Source organism: Crotalus tigris, unplaced genomic scaffold (assembly GCF_016545835.1).
Source record: "Crotalus tigris isolate CLP2741 ecotype Arizona unplaced genomic scaffold, ASM1654583v1 scf7180000017694.5664430, whole genome shotgun sequence".
Taxonomy (NCBI): domain Eukaryota; kingdom Metazoa; phylum Chordata; class Lepidosauria; order Squamata; family Viperidae; genus Crotalus; species Crotalus tigris.
Genome location: NW_024096572.1, coordinates 4,103,248 through 4,116,060, shown reverse-complemented (window position 1 = coordinate 4,116,060; position 12,813 = coordinate 4,103,248). Strand labels below are relative to the sequence as shown.

General features: G+C 41.1%; 1 long non-coding RNA gene across 1 annotated transcript in view; it reads right to left on the bottom strand.

The window, feature by feature from the left end:
- LOC120305897 overlaps positions 1-12,166 on the bottom strand; it is a 65,693-nt gene extending 53,527 nt beyond the window's left edge. The window contains exon 1 of the long non-coding RNA XR_005556126.1: positions 12,049-12,166. This is a non-coding gene — a long non-coding RNA (uncharacterized LOC120305897). The remainder of the gene's footprint in view (positions 1-12,048) is intronic.
- Between the last annotated feature and the right edge of the window lie 647 nt (positions 12,167-12,813).

The window sequence follows — 12,813 nt, the reverse complement described above, 5'->3', positions numbered from 1 at the left end:
TTGAAAAGGAAAATGTGACACCTACATCTCATCATTGCAAAAGAAAAGTATTGTTCCTCTGAGATAGAAAAGGCTTTTGCTACTGTGGAATAACTTTAATTTTGCATTTCTTTTCCATTTAAAAAGGTATACGGGTAACTAGGCCTATATCTTCAGCAGCATTGCCATCTCCATCAATCATCATTCAATCAATCAGTCAACCGTAGAAGGCTGTGGGTTTAGCATCTCCGAAATCTGGAGGAGCTGCTAGCAGATCACACAATAGTAACCTTGATGAGTTAATAGTCTGAACCTAAGCATCTCTCTTGAGGTTCTCTAATCTGAAAATCCACCTGATGCATTCTTTTGTGGTAAGTTGTGTTAGTGCGGCAGTCGCTTGGGGAGTGGGCAAGCCTGCCCTAGGGCAGCCACAGCTCTCACCCCACACTTTCAACAATTCTTCAGGTGCCCTCTTACCAAGAGGAGAGAATCCCTTGGTCTAATCTCTTATACCAGGGGTCCTTCAAACTTGGCCCTTTTATGACTTGTGGACTTCAACTCCCAGAATTCCTCAACCAGTGTGCCTGGCTGAGGAATTCTGGGGGTTGAAGTCCTCAAGTCATAAAAGAGCCAAGTTTGAAGGACCCCTGTCTTATACGGTTGTGTGTAAAGGCATACAATTTGAAAGGCTTCAGCGTGTATCGACTGATGAAAATAGGCGAGATCTAGTCAGCGATGCTTCTTGACACAATCAACACTGTTGCAGGGAAACCTGTTTCATTAATAGACTCCCTCACCAAGGCATTGCGTTGCCTTCAAGAGAAATGTTTAGGTTTTTAAAGGCATTTCCTGGGTAGTAGGGAGACCTGGAAAGCCAGGTTGCGTAGTGAAAACAGTTGGCGGGAGGGAAGGGAAAGGAATGCATTCCTCAAGAGAGCCAGAGTGGTTTCCTGCCTCCGCAAACACATGATTTGTATGAGTCTTCCACGGTAAAACTGCTGTGTGCGAGAGCTTCTTCCTGGCAGAATACATAAACAGAAGGGGAAACTGAGGCATCTCCACAACACCCAGACCAAACAACTTCTTATTACAGGAGTCTGTGCAAAAGTAAACTAATTTTTCTCACATATGCAATTAAGTTCCTTCTGATGCCATTTTCAAGAAATGAATCATGAATGTGGGAATTTTCGAACGTATTTTTTGAAGAAACATCTTTTACACATTTCGTTGCTTGTTCTTGTGGTCAGGTACTTTTTCTTTCTTTTCCGTGTGGTTTGGAATAATCCTCATTCGTGCAGGACAAAATGTTCCTATTAATATCTAATATTAATATGTAAGATTTGGGTAAAGTTTGTAAGCGTCAAGAATAAGAAGGACACCTAAACATTAAAGCAGTCTCTAATCTGAATTGATCCAAGTGTTTTTGCTGTTCCAAAAATGACACACCCTTTGAAAATCCTGTTTTGCAGAATTGCAGATACTGTTCTTTAGATATACTTCTAATGGTCCACCAGCTCAGGGCAATCCTCTCGTATTTCTAACAGCTCCCAATGGTTGGATGGGGGGAAAAAAACCTTCACCTGTTGAATTAACGTACTTACTCCTGAATTATTAAAGTCTCCATGGATCCAAAAGAAAGATGAAGAATGTCAATCTTATAGGCTGCTTACGGTATTTGTTTGTTTGTTTGTTTGTTTGTTTGTTTAGCATATCATACATGGACTAGCAATATATATTAACATTTCATCTAGATTAGTAGAACACAATAAAATATAAATGTTAAAAAGGTCTATGTTCAAATACTAATATCTAGGCCAGGGGTAGGCAACCTTGGCTCTTTTATGACTCGTGGACTTCAACTCCCAGAATTCCTGAGCCAGCATGGCTCAGCTTTGAAATCTCTCCCTTTCCCCTCAGCATGGCTGGCTTAGGAATTCTGGGAGTTGAAGTCCACAAGTCATAAAAGAGCCAAGGTTGCCTACCCCTGGTCTAGGCCATCTAACCATTGAAGCACATCATATATCTATATATCTATCTATATCTATCTATATCTATCTATCTATCTATCTATCTATCTATCTACCTACCTACCTACCTACCTACCTACCTACCTACCTACCTACATACATACATACATACATACATATATATATATATATATATATATAGGTCTTTGGTTGTTCGGGTTTTCTCCCGCGTAAAATTGGAAGTGTCTTGGCAACGTTTCGACGAAGTCACATTCGTCATCTTCAGGCTGGTGTTTTTAGCTTCTTGCTTTGAGCAGCAATGTGTGGTTTTAGCTGTTTCTTCCTTTTAACTGCCAGTGAGGGTATGAACTGATTGGATGGGAGCTTGGCTGTGTTCTGATTGGGTGGAGGTGTGTTCTGAATGGTTAGGGGCTTGGCTGTGCTCTGATTGGCTGGGGGAGTGTTCTGTTTGGTTGTGCTCAGGTTAGTCTGAGTTGCAGAGGGGTTTAAGATTTTGGGGTTAGGGAGTCGTTTGTCAATAAGGGCAGGTTTCCAAATGGCTGGTAGGCGGGAGGTATCATCTCGCTTGTTCATGCTGTGTGGGCGTTTTTCTATCTCGATGGCTTCTCTGATTATTCTGTTATTAAAATGTTCACTTTTGGCAATGGTTCTGGTATTTTTAAAGTCAATTTCATGTCCTGTGGCTTTAAGGTGTTGGACCAGGGAAGATGTTGGTTCCTCTTTTTTGACTGAGTTCTTATGTTCTTCAATGCGTGCACTTATTCTTCTGTTGGTTTGTCCGATGTATGTGGTGGGACAAGTGGTGCATGGGATTTCGTATACTCCTTGATTTTCTAATTCAATTTTATCTTTGGGGTTTCTAAGGATGGTGGATATTTTTCTGTTTGTGCAGAATGCTGTTTTGATGTTGTGTTTATGGAGGATCTTACTGATTCTGTCTGTGGTGCCTTTTATGTATGGGAGGAGGGCTTTGCCGTTTTCTTGTTCTTTGTCTTGGATTTTAGTGGGGGTTTCTTTTTGGATTAGGTTTGTAATCTTATTTCTATGGAATCCATTGGATGTTAGTACATTGGTGAGAGTGTGTAGTTCGGGTTTTAGGTGTTGTTCGTCAGCTAAGCGTTTTGTTCTGGAGATGAGTGTCTTGGCTACAGAGTTGATCTGTGCTGGGTGGTGGTGTGAGAGAGCGTGCAGATAGCGGTTTGTGTGTGTTTTCTTCTGGTAGATGGTGTGTCCTAGGGAGCCATTGGATTTCTTGTAGACTAAGACATCCAGGAAGGGAAGTTGGTTGTACAGTTCCATGGTGAACTGTATTTTGGGGTGTAGGCTGTTGAGGTGTGTGAGGAAGTTGTCCACTTCCTCACACACCTCAACAGCCTACACCCCAAAATACAGTTCACCATGGAAACAGAAGCTAACAACCAACTTCCCTTCCTGGATGTCTTAGTCTACAAGAAATCCAATGGCTCCCTAGGACACACCATCTACCAGAAGAAAACACACACAAACCGCTATCTGCACGCTCTCTCACACCACCACCCAGCACAGATCAACTCTGTAGCCAAGACACTCATCTCCAGAACAAAACGCTTAGCTGACGAACAACACCTAAAACCCGAACTACACACTCTCACCAATGTACTAACATCCAATGGATTCCATAGAAATAAGATTACAAACCTAATCCAAAAAGAAACCCCCACTAAAATCCAAGACAAAGAACAAGAAAACGGCAAAGCCCTCCTCCCATACATAAAAGGCACCACAGACAGAATCAGTAAGATCCTCCATAAACACAACATCAAAACAGCATTCTGCACAAACAGAAAAATATCCACCATCCTTAGAAACCCCAAAGATAAAATTGAATTAGAAAATCAAGGAGTATACGAAATCCCATGCACCACTTGTCCCACCACATACATCGGACAAACCAACAGAAGAATAAGTGCACGCATTGAAGAACATAAGAACTCAGTCAAAAAAGAGGAACCAACATCTTCCCTGGTCCAACACCTTAAAGCCACAGGACATGAAATTGACTTTAAAAATACCAGAACCATTGCCAAAAGTGAACATTTTAATAACAGAATAATCAGAGAAGCCATCGAGATAGAAAAACGCCCACACAGCATGAACAAGCGAGATGATACCTCCCGCCTACCAGCCATTTGGAAACCTGCCCTTATTGACAAACGACTCCCTAACCCCAAAATCTTAAACCCCTCTGCAACTCAGACTAACCTGAGCACAACCAAACAGAACACTCCCCCAGCCAATCAGAGCACAGCCAAGCCCCTAACCATTCAGAACACACCTCCACCCAATCAGAACACAGCCAAGCTCCCATCCAATCAGTTCATACCCTCACTGGCAGTTAAAAGGAAGAAACAGCTAAAACCACACATTGCTGCTCAAAGCAAGAAGCTAAAAACACCAGCCTGAAGATGACGAATGTGACTTCGTCGAAACGTTGCCAAGACACTTCCAATTTTACGCGGGAGAAAACCCGAACAACCAAAGACCTATATACAAATACCCGCGAAAACCTCAGAAAACATATATATATATATATATATATATATATATATATATATATATGCCCTGTTATATGGTATATGCCCTCAGCTTACAACCAGTCACAGTATGACCTACAGTTTGACATGGGACCCAGTCGTCCCAATGAAGGGAGGATACTGTGGCCCCATTTATACAGAGAGTCCCAGCAGATGCCATGTGAGGTGTGAATCCTATTTAGGATTGTCCCGTTGCTGAGGTAGTAGTTCAAAGCCTGGCACCTTTTGGGGGGGGGGTGTTCCTTTATATATCTTCCTATGTCTGGGCATTCAGTGACCCATTTGGTTTTCCATTGGGAATTGATGTTAAAGTTGTTGGGCAGATATTGTGCAAGTGCCAGTGGGGGTTTTCTGGATTTAAATCTTCCTCCTGATAAATGAGGAAGGTCGGCATGCACCGACAGGAGTGAATTGTTCATAACTCTCATTAGTGCAACTTGCCTTCATAAAGCTGGCGGTGCTATATGACTCAGAACAGGAAGCCAAGACGACAGAGTAGTTTTAATATATCCAGATACAGTAATATAGTAAAGGGTCTGCAGCCTACAACCCGAGATTGCATGCATTCAGAATTTCAGGTGATCACAACCTGAAATTTCTTTAAAGTCCTTGTTTCTATAAGGAACATACAATATTCTCACTACTGAAGTCTGACTGTTCGGTTTAAGCACTCTCTGAAGCAGAAGTGTGAGTGTCTGCATTAGGACTCAGTGATTCAAGGCTTTCTGGAAGATACAATTGAAGGAATAGGCGGCCAGCAGTTTAGGGGGTAAAACCTGATTCTTCTCTCATAACCAACCTCAAATGGGGATTATTCATTAGGGGGAAAAAAACTTTCTCTATAAAATTGGGGATGCAAAAAAAATTGGGTTGCATCAACATGGTGTTGGTATCATTAAATAAAAACAAAATGGTTGATAAATGGCAAGAAGAAGGAAATACAGGTAAGGCAAAATGGGAGCCTAACTTGGGAGAGGAGTTTTGCCAGATACATTAGTCTTCTGAAAGATCAATAAAAGCCCAACCAATTTATTTCATGTTGATCATCTTATCAACATAATATGTCTGACTTAGGACCAAATGACTTTAAAAGTTGGTCTTCAAGTAAACATGCACTAGACCCTAACATCTTTCAAATTTCCAGATTTCCAAGGAATCCAGCCACAGAATCAAGTTACTGGTGGAGGGCAAGCATCCTTTACAATTTTCCTATTCTGCTATTTTCATTTTTAGGCCATCCACGTTTAATAAACCCACACTGGTGCCATTCAAATCAGTATTAGGGGGATAAAACTTCAAGTTTTTGGTATTTTTGCCAGATTCTGGGTTGATTACAAAAGGACTGAAACCTAGGCTTGCAAAGAAAATCTTGGAAAGAAGATGGAGCTTTCTCTTTGTTACAGGATGTATGTCACAGATCTATGCCATATATATATATATATAGGTCTTTGGTTATTCGGGTTTTCTCCCACATAAAATTGGAAGTGTCTTGGCGACGTTTCGACGAAGTCTCATTCGTCATCTTCAGGCTGGTGTTTTCGGCTTCGTGCTTCTAGAAGCACGAAGCCGAAAGCACCAGCCTGAAGATGACGAATGAGACTTCGTCGAAACGTCGCCAAGACACTTCCAATTTTACGTGGGAGAAAACCCGAATAATCAAAGACCTACATACAAACACCCGCGAAAACCTCAGAAAACATATATATTTCAATGATGCAATCCTCGATCTCCAGGAAGGTTATAAACTAGTTATTTATTGTTAAAACAGTATTTAAAACAATAAAAAACAGTTATATACAAGGTTAAAATAACTTAGCTTTCGCTGACCAGCAATCTAACATGGAAAATAAAAAGGAGGAACTCCGTGGCAGGACTCGTGTGATGCCGGATCAGAGGGGACAATTTACATTGAGTAGAGAGGAGAGATTGGAGGGTGTGTTGGTAATAACAGTGCAGAGAGGAGGAGGCGGCACAAGGGTAACAGAGCAGAAAAATGCAAAATTGGAGTGCAAGAAAGAGACAGCGGAACAGTTAAGGCAGTTACAGGCAATCAGGAAGAGTGGCCCCATCATGCGGACAATGAGCAGGCAGTTAGATCGGCAGGAGAATAAAACGAACTTCCCCACCCCTAAGCCCCACTCTGAGGACGCTGGCAGAGGACCAGTGAAAGCTAAGTTATTTTAACCTTGTATATAACTGTTTTTTATTGTTTTAAATACTGTTTTAACAATAAATAACTAGTTTATAACCTTCCTAGAGATCGAGGATTGCATCATTGAAAACAAATATGCCCGGGATTCGTATTTTTACAACCATTAAGGATATATATATATATATAATATGCAGTGATGAAGAACTTCTAACATCTCCTGATTTCCCATTCCTGGCATAGATGTTGAGGAACCAGTAATCAGCATATAGTAACTACCTATTATATATAATGTACATATAATGATATAATATGATATATGATATGATAATATAACATAACATAACATAATATAATGTACATTCTTCAGTATATACATACACATACTATATACTATATATACTGAAGAATGTATACTATGTATATAATATCTATATATATACATATACACACATACACACACACACACACAACTACTACATGATGATTACTAGTTCCTTAACATTTCAAGTGTGGGCATTAGGGAAGCAAAAACATATTACTTTTGCTTGAAAAAAGATTACTTTTTTTCACTGCAGTGGGAAACAGGCAACCCTTGACTTGATCGCAACTGGACCAAAATTTCCATTAGTAAGCAAAGTGGTTGTTAAGTGAGTTATGCCCAATTTTACAATCTTTCTGGTCAGGGTTGTTAAGTGAATCCAGCATTCCCTATTGACTTTGCTTATCAGAAGCCATCTGGAAAAGTCACAAATGGCAGTTACATAAGCCTGAGCACTACAACTGCCCTAAATATATGGTGGTTACAAAATGTCCAATTTTTGATCATGTGACCGTGGGGATGCTGTGACAGGCATAAGTGTGAGTACCAGTCATAAGTCACTTTTTTCAGTGCCGTTGTAATTTTGAATGGTCACTAAATAGACAGTTGTAAGTTGAGGACTATCTGTATAGAATTTTGAACAAAACAAAATTGCTTATGTCTTATCACATGCTATAATAAAAGGGATTAATATGGTCCCTTCTTTCCTTTATCCCAACCCCCATAAATTAAAGGAAAACAAAGAGACCATCTTGGTACAATCTGATTTCTTCAGTAATTTATATTGAAGGAGTTCAACCATTTTCTACTGTTGCTGGAATTCATATAACCCTGTTGCTGTTTTCAGAAGAGATTCCCAGTTTAAAAATACTCAGGCACAGAGACCCCAAACTGTCCAGCAGGAAGGGAAAAAAATGAATTCCTTCAGTTCCAGTTGGAAACTGGATACTTCACACAAAATAATCTAAAAGTAACATATACTACTTCCCCACTTCCTCTGTTACAAGCAAACTACTCACAAAAAGTGTCATATGTTCCTCCCTGTCACTCATGAAATAGCAAACTAATTAGAGCAAACAGAGGAAATTTAAAAAATTATAGTTAAAAATCTCCCCACCGTTACTCTTACTCATGCTTCTTTTAAACCACCGAAATTAAAAACATTTTTTTTCTCCTAAGGAAAAAAAATATGGGTGACCGTTCTTTGGCAAACTTTAAAGCACTTCTCAAATGCTTTTAGGAGAAACAGGATTATATAAAATTTGTAGACTTCTGTCATGGAAGTTGATTGCCAACAGGACAAACTCTATTTTTTTAATTCCACACTTTTGACCTCTGGAGTTGCCATGAAGCGACCGAGATCTTGATCTTATAGCAAAGCTTAAAATAGTTACATAATATGTTAGGATCCAGTCCCAGGACACCAACAGGTAAAATTACAGGTACAATAGAGGCCTGATGGCTAAATAGCTTAAAGACACTGATGAAGGTATGTGTTCCAGTAGTTTGAGTCCTACCACCACATGACAGGGTGAGCTTATTACTTGCCTCAGCTTCTGCCAACTTAGCAGCTCAAAACATACTACATGCAAGTAGATAAATAGGTACCACTTTGGTGGGAAAAATAATGGTGCTTCGTGCAGAAGAACCCACTGGTGCTGGACATGCCCAATTGTACGCCCAAATGTGAGATGACATTGGTGGACGGAAAAAGCCCTAGATGATGTTGCACAATGCTGTTAGCCATTCTGAGTGCGGAGCTAGTTTGTCCTATGTGGTACACTTCTGGATAGTGTACGAGCATAAATATCAATAACATTTAGACTTGTATATTGCTTCATAGTGCTTTACAGCACTCTCTGGGGGGTTTACAATGTAAGCATCACTTGCATATTGCCCCCAACAATATGGGTCCTCATTTTACCAACCTCAGAAGGATGGAAAACTGAATCAACTGAGCCCCGTCAGGATCGGACTCCAGGCTATAGGCAGAGTTTGCTTGCAATACTGCATTTTAACCACTGTGCACCAGGACTCCTGAACTAAACAGACTAGCAGTCTTAAGCAATCAAACAATTCTGTATTAATACTGTAGTCTCCTGGCTAATGTACCATCACCATATACTAAATAAATCAATATGTGCAACACTGCTTTAAATTGTCAGACATTGTATATTCTGGGTTGGGAACTTGCGAAAGTTTGGGTATTTTTCTATTTAGATATCCTAAGAGTCTGCTAAGCAAAAGCAAAAGCAAGAGATAAAACTGTAAGTACACAATTTATAAAGCAACAAAAAAAAACCTGCATTGATTTAAATTAGGGAATTTTTTTTCAGCATGATTCAAAAGTTTTCAAAGCAGGATGGATGGTCTTCAGAGTCCACCTAGAAGTTATAAAGAAAGATGATAAACCTGTCAAAGAAATAAGTTCCATCAACTCTGAGATAACCCTGGGAAAGTCCTAATGTCATATACCAATCTTTTCTAGGCTTGTTATCTGAAATCCTTTGAACTGAAAACTGAATTGCATTTCTGCACATAACACTTCTACTCTATCGTTACTACGATGGTGCTGCCGAGTTGTCTGAAGAATGAGCACTGTTGGTGAACTGGATCGTGGTCACCCTCTATTTCCCACAGATCACAAAACCAGCTCTGCTCAAAAATCAGGAAATCCTATGGAGCAGATTTAAAGAGAATGTGGAAGATATACAAAAGAAGCAGGGCAGAAGAACCCTGTATGAAGTCCGCTCTAGCTGTGTAAGATTATGCAGGGAATTGGTGAAATCCCTCTCTAGAAAGGATTACCGTGTAAAAACGGGGAGAAAAATTCAAATTATTTCCATACAAAAAACAATTAAGTTTTTTTTTATCAGTAACTGTGAGAGAGATCTTGGAGTACTAGTGGACAATTGCTTAAATATGAGCTAGCAGTGCAGCAGCAGCCAAAAAAGCTATTGCAATCCTAGGTTGCATTAACGGAGGGATAGAATCAAAAATCACATGAAGTACATTATATTATTAGGGGTATATAAGTGGGTGGGTGGGTGCTTTTTGTTTGTTGGTTGGTTGGTTCTGATTGAGACAGTCTTGACTCCTGGTGACTATCTGGATTAGTTCCTGCAGTTTTCTTGGCAAGCCATTTCAAAAGTGGCTTGCCCTTGCCTGCTTCCTAGGGCTGATAGAGAATGACTTGCCCATGGTTTGGCTTTGTGGTTTAGAGCTCTCTGTCTCCCAGTTTCTAACTTGATGCCTTAACCACTATGTCAAACTGGCTCTCCTATAGATATTACCCAGTGAAAATATAAATTTAGAAATGCCAAAAATAAGAACGTTGCATATCTGAAAGCTTAGGGAAAAGCAGGAATGGGAACTAGTTTCCTATCAAGTAAAATTGGTTTGGGGCTACATGTCAGGTAGCGTGTGGATCGTTCAGGGGCTTGAGAAAAAAAAAAAATGAAGTCATTCATTCTGTTGCCCTCTCTGGCTGCCGTTGCCTTTTTCCTCTTTCTCTTTCCCTTTGCAACTCCCTTCTCTGCAGCATTTCGTTCAATAATCAATTGCCAAATACTTCTGTACTTGAGTTAAGAACTAATATAACTTAAGGACTAGTCTAACCGTAGCATAAATGTGGGACTTTAGAGGCTGCCTTTGGAAATGGGGATCACAAGTAGCCTGTGGCTTATGAAATAAAATTATTATGAAATTAAAGGTGCTGAGACTCTAGAAACAGTGCAGAGAGGAGCAACAAAGTTGATGAGGGGTCTGGAGGCTACATCATATGATGAGGAATGGACGAAACTAGGTAGGTCTGGTCTAATAAAGAAAAGGACTAGGGATCTTCTGTTAGTCTTCCAGTACTTGAGGGTCTGTCACAGAGAAGAGGAGATCAACCTATTCTCCAATGCACTTGAGGGCAGAGTAAGAAGTAATGGGTGGGAACTAATCAAGGAGAGAAGTAACCTAAACTAAGGAGAAGTTCCTAGCAGTGTGAACAATTAATCAACAGAATGGTTTGCCTTCAGAAGTTGTGGGGACTCCATCAGTGGAGGTTTTCAAGAAGAGAGTAGACATCCATTTGTTCAGAATGATATAGGGTCTCCTGCCATGAGGACTAGAAGACCTCCAAGGTCACTTTCAACAAATTCTATGTTCTAAATGAGGGATCCACAACCTATGGTCCACGGCCAACTGCCAGGCCATGGCCTACTGGCCTCCGGGCCGCAGGACACTCACCTCCACTCACGCTAGACCAGCGCTAGCAGAGGGGGTGCCTAGTGCCTGCGGAAACGGGGCTGCTAGCACCATGCGGGTTGTGCGGCCCATTTGCACCTGCGCATGGCGCTAGCAGAGGTACCTAGTGCCTGAGAAAACGGGGCCAATAGCACTGTCTGGGTTGCATAGCCCATTCACGCCTGCACGCGACACTAGCAGAGAAGGCACCTAGCACCTGTGGAAACTGGGCTGCTAGCACTGTGAGGGTGTGCGTGGCCCTGTTTGCATGCTCGCATGTGCAAATTTTACAGCTGCTCCCTTTTCCTCCGGCCGCCAGCATGAAAAGATTGGTGACCTCTGTTCTAAATGACCACCTTGATATGAAGCACGACCAGTCTGAAATGCCTGAGAGCTGCTTCCCCCCCCCCCAAGTCCTTTGCCAGAGCTTGCATTTTCTGATTTAAGTGTGAAAGAGTTAGCTTCCTTCCTCCACCTCTGAAGATTCCTCCCGACTTCTCTGAGTCATTTATCCATAAATACTTGAAAGTGGAATGCAATTAGAACCCCAATGCCAAAACATGATAGAAGCTTTTTCATTGTCTTCATTAAGACAGGATGCTGGCTTGACATCACTGAATAAAAGACAATGCTCAGTCGCTCACAACAGTTATTTTGCATTTGGAAATTGTGCAAAAAAAAAAAAAAAAACCCAACAACTTGCTGGCTTAAAATGAAACAGCTTCTGAGGCGCAGCTCTACACCAGTCAGAATCCTTTGGAGTTTAAAAAAGAAGAAGAAAGAAAAACAAGCAACTTAATTTACCTGATGTTGCTGGAGAGAAGGGTACGAAAGCCTGTTATCAGTTACCTTCCCAGCATTTCCTTCCTCTCCCAGCTGCAACTGAATGTGTTTTTACATCTTCTACTATCACCTTCCTGAAACAGGCCTCCACTTGAAAGGATGTGAAAGGAAAAAGCAAAGGGAAATCTTTAAACACACGCGCACACACACTCACACATGAAAACACACACAGACACAGACACACACACACACACACAGAGAGAAAGAGAGAGAGAGAGAAGCTTGTGGGACTCCAAATTGACCAACCAGTTACCTCCTTCTTTCCATGAAAGAAAGAATGCAATGAGTACATTAAAATAACCCAAGTATCACCTTAGCCTTTCCTTATCAAAATTAATTTGTGCTATCTGGAAAGTCTTGCGGCGGGGGGGGGGGGGACATGGTAAAGAAAATTGGAGGGGGGAGAGAGTGGAGAGGAAAGGCAAACAGTCCAATCTGTAAGTTCCATTTGAGAAGAAAGGAGGAGGATAAACGATTGAGGCAGCACATTAAACATGAGCTGTTTCCTGCACTCAGGAGGGAAGACGGCAATGCTTGTAGCTGTGTGCTCAAGGAGATCTGCCATCGTGTTATCTCTGACCTGCAGCTTTAGCCCTTCAGCTGCCAAAAAGCTGCTATTCACTCTTCTGCTGAGTTCATCAATGCTTCACGTGTCAGGATCCTAACAGGAAAATGCAGGACAGGCACTCTGTTCTCTTCGGCTGCCTGGGGACCCCATGACAATTC